We start from the raw sequence: 11,332 nt of genomic DNA, 5'->3' as shown, positions 1-11,332 counted from the left end.
ATTTAACGGCCAAAACAGAGAAAAAATACCATATCAGAAATACATAACAACAAACACGATAAAGGAGTTCACCCCTCTCTTGGGCTACATCTCCTTGTCCAACTTCCAATGTAGGACATCTCTCATTAAGTGCTCAATCTTGTGTTTACATGGATTGGAAATGCTCATAATGCAAAATTGATGTTTCCAATGGATCTAGAACTATCAAAAACCCCCATTTGGGTTCTTTCTGCACCTCATTTGGCAAAAAAATGAGAAAGTTATGCTTGTTACAAGTTTTTCCCAATTTCCATAGCTAACCAACCTCCAATTTGGCCCAAACATGGCTTGAGCGCCCCAAAATCGGAATCGGCGTGCAAACCTGGCTTACAATCTCGCCCGGCGGGCAAAATTTTCAGACAGTTAACTTGTCCACTAACGCCCAGTTTCCAAAAATGCAGTTGTATGGAGGCCACATGCCCAGGGGCTAGGGCTAACCGCCAACCCTCGCTAGTCGAGCCCCCAACACTCGGCGCTTGGGCATATCCACACCATAAAACCCAGGGTTTGGTGCTTAAATTTTGGGATGAGGGATTAATCCCTAGCGCACTCCATTCTCTGACAAAATTGGTCATATAACGCACTATGTGGTCCGAGGCTGGCCCCCTTCGCTCCTTTGTCGGTGATCGCTTGGGGCCACATATGGCAGAGGGAGCCTAGGTCTAGGGCTTAGCCCTAACCCACAGTCCCTGCACCACACATATAACCACAAAAAATGACCGTGTTGGAGTTAGAATGGGGGTCAGCCTGGGGCCATATGTGGCCCCAAGTGATCACCAACGCGGAGTAGAAGGGGGCTTAGCCCTAGGTGCTTGCAGTGGGGCCAACCTCGGGTCATATAACCTGTCATGTGACCGCAGCCTGCGGTGTTTTGGGTGTGCGCGCTAGGTGGGCACGAGGCCCAGGTTTTATGGGCGCATATGACCACGATGAACATGTTGGGGGCCCAACCGATGAGGGCAGATAGTTAGCCCTAGCCCCTGGGCACGTGGCCCCCATACGACTACATTCTTTTGAAAATGGACGTTAGTGAACAAGTTAATTGTTCGACAATTTTGCTAGCTTCCAATGCATGACCTCTTTCATTAAGTGCTCAATCTTGTGTTTACATGGCTTTACAATGCTCAAAATGCAAAATGGATGTCTCAAATGGATCCAGAATTGTCTAAAACCCCCATCTGGGTTCTTTCTGCACCTCATTTGGCCAAAAACTGAGAAAGTTATGCTTGTTACAAATTTTTCCCAATTTCCATATCCAACCATCCTCCAATTTGGCTCAAATCTAGCTTGAGCTCCCCACACCCAGAACTGAGCGCAAACCTGGCCTACAATACCGCCCGATGGGTGAAATTGTCAGATAGTTAACTTGTCCACTAAGACTTAGTTTCTGAAAAATGTGGTCGTATGGGGGCCACGTGGCCAGGGGTTGAGGCTACCACCCACCACCACCGATCGGGCCCCCAACACTTGGCACTTGGGCATATCCGCACCATAAAACCCGGGGTTCGGCGCTTAAATTCCGGTTTGAGGGCTTTAATCCCTAGTGCGATCCATTCCTCGATGGAGTTGGTCATATAATGTGTCATGTGGCCCAGGGCTGGGCCCCTCCACTCCTCAATCGGTGATCGCTTGGGGCCGCATATGGTCGGGGGCTGGCCCCCATTCCAACTTCGCCATGGTCATTTGCTATGGTTATATGTGTGGTATCGAGACTGTGGGTCGAAGCTAAGCCCTAGCCCTAGGCTCCCTTTGCCACGATCCTGTGGTGTGAGGTTTGGCCATGGGCTAGGGCTTAGCCCTGGCCCTCTCCCCATGTATGCGCCACTTCACCCTTAAGTAAAGGCCACGAACATCATGGTTAAGACTCATGTGTGATGGCGCGTAGGTGGATGGTTGTTGTTGCTTGGCAGAGGTCTATGGTTCGAATCCTATGGGTGCCCCTAGCCCTCACACAAAATTTTACACTTGTCCCTAAAGGCCACCTGGTAGCCTCAATTTGGCCCACATGGCCTCCCACCATTGGCCCTTCAAATACACAATCAACCCCACATATTAATAAAAAAAATCGAACCCACAAATATTAAAAAAAAATCTGAGCCAATCAAATTAATAATTTTTGGACCTGTTAGCACTCCATGATTCCTTTTAGGGTGAAGGAAAAGGGTCACAGAGGTAACCACAAACCTCTTTTGGTTGATAGACTGGTCTTCTCCAACCAGAGGGTGCTCCCTCACTCGGAAAACTCAAAGATAATAAACTTTGAAGAACAAATTTTATCATAGACCAGATATGAAAAATGTTTGATTTTTTTTATTAGGGATTGGTGAAGGATTTTGGAAAAACTAATGCATGTGATCATGACCTCCCTGGTTCCTCATGCTATGCATTTCCACACCAGTTTCATATACAAAGGCTTGACTAGTTACACACTCCGAAATAGGAAAACGGTTTTTAGTACAGTAGAACGTGAAAATCAAAACACTCATGTACAATAGTAGAACAAATGAAATCTTCGTTACTGCAATTTCAATGAATGAATATCAAGAGGAAGAAATAGACATTCAAAGGCATAAACATTTCATTTGCAACTGAAATATTCGGTACAACTAAATAAGAGCATATAAATGAATTCTAATGAAGTTGTTCCATTATACCTTTAAAGCAAATTAGGAAGAAAACATGAATAAGATGATAAATAAACTAGAGAATGACAATTTCGAAGCATCATACCACAATAATATCTGTAATGCTAACTAGAATAACTTCAGCATCAAGCATATTCATTAATAAAGATCACAAAATGTGTCTACAATAGCTTAGAACAATGTTCAAACCAACAACAACCCATTCTATATGTATTATTCAGTTTAAATAAACCATAGACAAAACATAATAAGTGTCTAGATACACTATATCACTAATCCAAACAACAAATCAATCTAAAACCAAAAAGAGGAAAGCTTCAGCTGTTTGAGTCCTTGCCCTCAAAAAACAAAAACATAAAAGTATCCTTGGCTTTATCTTAATACAAAAAATTAAAACTTTGTGAAAGAAATCCTATCTTCAAAGAACATATTCATGAAATGAAACAACAAAAAGAATAATGGTTTACTACTGATTGTGCAATGGCTGCATAGCAGCTGCGCAACAACTATGATGGCGCTTTTTTCTTCCAAAGATGGCATGTGGTTGGCAATTGATGGTTTGAGTTGGCTACCACCTCTGCTACATGTTCACACCTTTATACTTTGACAGATGGCTTCTTCTCAATGCTTGTGCAAATTTGTAGGCAGGGCCTACGCAACCGCTGCATAGCACATTTTCCAAAATGACCTCCTATATGCCATTTAGTCTTAACAAAACACAACCATACTACTATATGTCAATCCAAACATCAGAATAATTCCAACACACTGATCAAAATAACATCTGCAACTTGAACCCAAAAAAAGAAGTACCCCTGCTGTGTAATGTAAATATTTTGAGACAAAAGCTAAAATTTCAAAACTTCAAGCAATGACCTGTTACCTCCTCTTCCTTTTGCTGAAGGTCTTGTTGGTGGAAGCTTGGGTCTTTGAATCTTGAGGTGTGGGATCTTTATGCTCAGTGGGCACTGGTAGAGTGAGCTTTGTTTCAGACATAGCCTTAGATCTCAACCTTGGCACTCTTCCAGGTGAAGGTGCTTTGGCTGCCTCCTTGTACTTCTTAACCAGTCCCCATGCCTTGTCTAAACTCTTCTTCATACTCCTCAGCTTTTCATTCAATACTAGGTTCCTGACATAGAGGTTTTTGCATTGTCTTCTTACAAGAATTGACCATTTAACAAAATGTTTACCTTTGTCAAGGGCTTTGGATGCCTCACGTACTTCCTTGTCACAATTCTCTAGTAGATGCTGCACAGATTTCTTGTAATTCTGATTCTCTTGCCTAAACCTCTTAAGTTGATCCTGACTCTCCTCGAGCTCTTCTAGACATCTTTGATACTCTTTCCACTCGTCAAAATGTGGCTTACCAGGTGCTTGAGTCACCTTTTTCATTTGCTGCACATAACATAGTTTTGACTTGGTTGATCTAGTTGTAGGTCCACTGGACTCCCCTCTAAGTTCTTTGGTTTGTTCAACGAATGAAACATGATTACCTTTGTCCTTAGCAATAGGTTTGTGAGGTGTCTCTGCACTCTCGGCTGCTAGTTGAGTTGTTCGTTTCAAGTCTCCGTTTTTCTTCTTCAAGGATGATATCTTCATTTGGTATTTGGAAAGAGATTATTTCATCTTGATCATCTTATGGTCTTCTTCCTCATATTGTATGGTATCTTGTTCATATTGCATTAGATCTTGTTCTTGTTCAAACTGGATTGATTCATCCTACTTCAATCCTTCTTCTTTACTGTCCTCTTGTTTTTCTTCTTGCTTATCCTAAAAAATTTCAACAACTGCCTGAGGGACTACTCCCTCCACACTCTTCTTGGCCCTTGACCTAGTCCTAAGCCTCATCACGAACTCTTCATTTTTTACTATCTATTCTACTTTAACTTGAAACTTGGTGGTCTGAGATGATGCCACCTGAACCTTTGTTTCCTAAGTTTTCTCTTTGCCTTTTGAAATATGCTTCTTATGTTGCTTACCAAGTTTGCCTATGGACTTCTTGCTGGGTATTTTATCCTTTTCTTCAACCAACTTTGTCTCTTTCACTGTGTGGGTGACCTTATTCTCATGTGTTTCATGCACTTCTTGTTCCTCCTCACAAATTTTCACTGATGAAGATTCTGTCTGTGGTAGTAAACCAATGCTGGATAGAAAGTTTGACTAATAAATCTTCTTCTTATCGACTGTAAACTTTACCAAAATGTTAATGAGGGAGAAATGGAAAAGAGTGGACATATGATTATCCTTCTGAAGCTGAGCTTTTGTTGCCATCCTTTGCAGACTTTTGAGTAAGAAGAAATGTAGGTTCACGGGTTTTTTGTCTGTGAAATGCCATAGAAGTCTCAAATGATACTAGTACACCCTGCTGAATCTACCCTCACATGTGAAATACCTCTGGATAACTTTCAAAAGCTCACTATAATGGTCCTGAAGGTACATGGGTGGGGAAAGTTGTAGCAAACTTATCACTGAACTCCGGCTTGACAAACTGTTTAAAAGTTGAAATATCAAGCTCATCACCTTTGAACCATTTTCCACCTGCTATAGGGAGGCTTGTGGAATTTGTAATGAGTTTTTTTGTGACAATGATTTCCAGATTCCCCAACTTGACTCTGTTATCATGGAAGTTCAAGGCGAATAAGCTAGCCAATCTTATGTTATGACCCACTTTTTGAACTTTCTGATAGAATGGAACACAACTAGTGTTCTCGAAGGTGACTCTAATGGCTGGGGAGGAGTTTTTTTGGTTTAGAGTGTTGGGCTCAATGCGTACAGCATCTCCTCCCTTTTTGCTAGTAGTAGGAAGCATTAAACCTAACATCTGGCAAATTCAACTTAAATTTTATGGTAGGCTACATGTACAAGACAAAGAGTGAGAGACTTGACAACACAAACTCCACTAGACAACAATACTTCACAGTGATGACAGAGCAGGTTTATAATATTCAAAGTAAGTGGGAAAACATTCAATTTCACCCTATAATTTACCCTAGCCACTTAGCGTTGCATAATGGGCACAATTCTCATTTATAAGACACAACCCCAAGCTTTAAACTCTAACTCTACGCGTGGCTAACAGGGTGTGTGCAACAAATTTTCAAAAGAGAATGCAATAAGAGAATTATTGTCTTTAATCGAAGTGTTAAACATAAAATTGAGAGGCTGGGCAACTAACTCCTACCTCCCACAAACTGAAAAACGATCTGTGTTAGTGCTAGTAGCTTTAGGGAAACACTACGCAGTGGTTGTGTAGCGCTCTGCGTAGCAACAACGTAGCACAATTTTTTAAATTCTGTGCAATCTGCCTTTCAATGTGTAACCAATCTTTAACTCTCTTGCACAATGAACCAATACATTTTCCTGCGATCAGAAACAATGAAAATGGCGGCCTCTTGGAGTGATTTGAAAATGATTCCTAATCTCTCATGACATAAATAAACATGTTGTTTAATCGACGCTCCACCTGAAAAGCAATCATATTTGAATTTGGGAGCATGATAGGATCTGGGAAAAAGATGTGGGTATGATGACCAAAGTTCATGTATGGTGTATGTGGGTGAGATTCACTCATAGTACGCAATAATGTTATATTAAGGGAATTTAGGCATAGAATAAAAGGGAATTTAGGCTTAGGATAAAGGGGATTTAGGCCTAGAATAGAATAGGGGATAACATGAATATTTTGGAATGGGAAATAGTTTGAAAGAATAAGGGGATAGAGGGAATATGATAGGGGTTAAGGGGAATGGGGAATAAGGAATGGCAAATTTTTTGAGGAAAACAAATGATATTAGAAGAGGGAGAAAATTGTGATATTTGTGACCATGTTGCTTTAGACATCATCCCTTTTACTGTAAACACATGTTCAGGTGAACCCTCTAACAAGCCCTCAATTTGACACAAATCTTGACTCAAAAAAGTATGATGGTGACTCTCAAAAACTCGAACACCTCATCCCATTATTGATCAAAACTTTGATGTCCAAGTTTATGATGACTTCCTAGGCAATGGTTGGTCGAACTCATGACTTGAAAATGTTTGTGAGTTTGACTTGTTCCATGACAACAAAATTATGGATTCGAAGACATTCAACTACCAATAAACTAACTGACTCTAGGAAATTTTTTGAGGAAAACAAATGATATTAGAAGAGGGAGAAAATTGTGATATTTGTGACCATGCTGCTTTAGACATCATCCCTTTTACTGTAAACACATGTTCAGGTGAACCCTCTAACAAGCCCTCAATTTGACACAAACCTTGACTCAAAAAAGTATGATGGTGACTCTCAAAACTCGAACACCTCATCCCATTATTGATCAAAACTTTGATGTCCAAGTTTATGATGACTTCCTAGGAAATGGTTGGTCGAACTCATGACTTGAAAATGTTTGTGAGTTTGACTTCTTCCATGAAAACAAAATTATGGATTTGAAGACATTCAACTACCAATAAACTAACTGACTCTAACATTGGCTCCATTGGGGTTGGCAGCTTGCCTGTGAGGTGCCAAGAACGACACCACAGACCAGAAGCCTATCCATTGGGAAACATAATCAATGTACAAAGCTGAGAGAAATACTAATAAACTAAAAAAGTTTACTTACTGGACTGACTGAAAATCACTGCATAACTGACAGAATCTTATTTGACAAACTGACTTATTTATGGTAGTAGAAAGCTGAGACCTTATGGCCTTCACCTCAGGCTTTAAATCCCAACTCCAACTACCCACACTTGCATTATTCAAAAGTAAAGTGGTATATACAATGACATGATATTGCAGCTATGAAATCATGTGAGAAAGTGCTTCAACAACCTGCCATTTACAGGCCCTGCTCCAACTGGTTCATCAGACAAATCCTCAAGCAGATAAGCATTCTTTCCCCTGAATGCAACAATCTTAAATGGTCCCTTCCACAGATTTTCGAACTTTCCATGTTTACCCTTGTCTTCGTTCCAGGCATCCCACTTTAATACCAGATCTCCAATTTGAAAATCAACTACCTTTTTTCTTCTATCATAAATTATTTTTATTTTGTCTTATATCAGTTGTGTGTTTTTTAACACCTTTTCTCTAGACTGCTGAAGTTGAATCATTTGGCCAATCCTTCGCTGCATGTCATTTGGCTCTACCTCAGCCTCCTGCAATAGTTTCATGACTAGAACTCCCAATGAGGAAGGAAAGAGTGCATTTGTCCCATAGACCAGCTGAAATGGAGACATGCCTATCGACTTCTTGGTACTTACACGATCTTCCCATAGTGCATGAATCAACTTTTTATGCCAACTCTTCTTATTCTCCTGCAACAATTTCTTGATAATATTTACCAAACTTTTATTCGAGGATTTTTCCAAGCCATTACCCTAAGGGTAATAGGTTGTAGAGTGTCCTAGAACAGTGTTGTATCTATGACAAAACTCTATCATATTTTTAGGTATGAAAGTAGTGGCATTACCTGTGATAATATTTTGTGGATAACCAAAACGAGACAATATGTTTCCTTCCAAAAACTGGATGATTACCGTGTCTGTAGCTTGTCTGGTCGGGACCGCCTCAATCCACTTGGTAAAATAGTTGGTTGTTGTCAATATCCAATTGTGTTGTCCAAAAGAAGTGGGATGAATTTCACCAATAAAATTAGCCCCCATTGCTGAAATGGTGACTCAACTATTATAGGCTTCAGGGGCAACGGGAGCAACTTCTTTCTTCCTTCAAACATCTCGCATTCCCGACAGCTAGCCACCTTTTTATATACATCAGTAAATAAACTAGGCCAATAAAGGCCAACTCTTAGGATCTTGTTCGTTGTGGTTTTCAATACAAATGCTTGCCACAATCTCTTTGTGAAACTGCTCCATTGTTGCTTGAGCCTCATCTTCTAACAGACTGTTAACACCCAGGTTGTTCCCTTTGACTCCTGAGGGAATACGGCCGGGTAACCACTAACCAAGCTTTGGATTACAGGTTCTAGCCTACCCGTAATCAGAGAGGGCTCTCTCTTTTAGATTTAGCTTTGTTTTTTAAAGATTTTAGGCTAGCTATGAGGTGAGAGTTTTGTTTGAATTTTGGTTGTAGGCTATTGTTCAAAGAAGGGCATGCAAGTATCAAAAGAGTTTAATCCATTGGGCATGTGGAGTACAGAGATGAATAACATTTGATATCTGTGATAAAGAGAGGTTCACTGCAAGGGTATTCATGATACAAACTTTGATTTTTAGACAAGAAACAGTATAAATTACACCAGTAAAAGGCAATTAAGAGTTCTTTCACAGTGCAACAGGGAACAAAGGACAAATCCTAATCAGCAGCAAGTGAGAATTACTGAATAAAGACTTATCATGTGATTAGAGCAAATAGGAGCATTTAAGAATTCCATAGTTGCAGCTAACCCTGGAGAAAACATATTTAGTAGTAAAGATTGAGTTTAGGGTGTTCTTAGTGGACAAATCCTGAACTATTCTTTTTCTTTTCTACCAAGACTAATTACCATACATCACAGATAGATTATGCAAGAAATGAAACACAAATACAGTTAGAAAACACTTATTGTATCACGCCATAACACGAGAATCCTGCAGCAGTCAATAGTTTCATCACATCACGTCCAAGCCAAACTCATTCTTTTGGAAACCAACAGCTCCTTTGCATTATATCTTTCAGAGGATATACAACCGAGTTCTCTTGAACAACTGAGCAACAACAACCCCCAATAAGCTATGCGGGGGTGCATATATACAAAATATCACCAAAATATCTCAACAATGAGTTATTGCACAATAACTGCTCCTACCAACTTTCTAAGATATTTTTTACAAAATTAAAAGCTACTTAAATAAACATACAACAGCTGTTTGCTGTTTGTCAGAAATTCTTGACTTTTGGGTTTATGGGCCATCTGAGCTCCTTTGCGGCGATTTCAATTGTCTTTGCCTTTATGCTACCGCGTCAGGGCTCTGCTGTATTCAGACAGCTCATCTGTGATGCTCAAGCTGTGCATAGCCACTGTCCCCCTCATTCAACTGTTTTCCTGTTGCTGTGAAAAACTTTTAGACCAAAATTTAGACTTGATTTAAAGCAAAGTTTTAATCATATTCATCCACCACTCATCAGTGGGCATTTGATGTCTCTGCATCTTGATGAGGGTCTCATCTGCCTCTGTATACTTATAATAATTAGGGGGCACTTCAAAAAGGTGCTTAATTTCATGTTCAATGAAAAATAAATTCTCTAATTTATCATAAATCTCTTGCCCTGATGGTGGCCCAACTCCTTCTGGACTGCTTGCTGTAGCTGTCAACTGATTAGCTGCATAATTGTTGACCCTTTTAGCATACTGTTCATGGGACAACAGTCTTCCTGCACTGGTCACTAGGCTGGGAAGCCCTCTGCCATGCAATGCTGTGATTTTGGTGGCAAAAGCATTGATCTCTACTTGAATATCTTGGCACTTTCTTTCTAATGTCTGCACATAGTTCCTGAGGGTGAGCACCCTTTTGATTAACAAAATTGTATCAGTCCTATCCCTGATACCCATTGTTGCCAATTGAAGGCCAGTTCTATTATTCAGGACATTGATCATCCTGGTAGCAATATCAGGCATACTTCCCAGAGAGGCTCTGGCCCTTTGACTTTCAGCATGAGCCCTGTTCAGCAGATCCATTTGCTCATGAATTTTCTCTATGTACTGCCACTGATCTGTGATTGACTGGCCAATCTTAGCCCACAGGATCTTCTTGACCTCAGTTATGACCTTGCTCATGGTGAGCTCCTTCTCAAGCTCTTTTATCCTTCTTTCTAGTGTCCTAACTTCCCTGGTCTTTTCTGCCACTTGCTGCTTAGATTTGTCATATTTCTCGTCCAGCTGGGCCAGCTTTTCTTTGGCATCCTTCAGCTCAATCATTTGGGTTTCAAGAGCTTGCAGCTCCTTCATCATATCTCGCATACCGAGGCCTGGGACTTGCTCTGCTACTGCTTCCTTTTCTGTGGCTTGAGGCCCAGCAATTGAGGCACTTGCTTCTGTTGTTTGTACCAGGGGAGGACTTATAATTTGAGGAGGCTCCTCAAGATTTATTACTGGCTGAGAGGGCTGAGGTATCTGCTCTCCTTGTTTTTGTTTCAGGGCTGCCTCTAATGCACCCTCTGTTGCTACCAATCGTCCTTCTGTTTCTACCAATTGTTTGTGTAATGTCAACAACATGGCAGCTACATCTTGATCCTTTCTCTGTTGAGCAACATCTTCTGTTTGGGGGTGAAGGGTTGCTGGAAGTTTGACCATCTTCCTCAAAGCTGATATATCTTCATCTTTTTTCTTCATTAGCGCCTGCAGAACTTTGGGATTACTTGGGTCATGCCCAAGCTCTATGATGATATCTTCCAAAGACTTAATCCTATTATCTTTGGCTTGAGAAGAAGCTTTCTCCAATTCTAGTTGGGCAGTAGTATTATGGAGAGAATTTTGCAGTTTGTGTGCTAGAAGTGTTTTATCTGCAAGAGTAGAGTAGACCATCTCACCCGTTTGCTTATGTAGCTCTATTTGGTCCATTGGGTGGATGTCTTTTGCAAACACTTCTAGGTTGGTTCTGATGTAATCTGCAGCTGACTGTGGCTGCAGTATGGCAGGCATGAAATGGCTCATAGTCATCTT

The sequence above is a fragment of the Pinus tabuliformis genome, chromosome Q (assembly GCF_031772625.1).
Source record: "Pinus tabuliformis cultivar Carrire ecotype Pingquan chromosome Q, CPIR1, whole genome shotgun sequence".
Taxonomy (NCBI): Eukaryota; Viridiplantae; Streptophyta; class Pinopsida; order Pinales; family Pinaceae; genus Pinus; species Pinus tabuliformis.
This window is presented reverse-complemented; position numbering follows the sequence as displayed.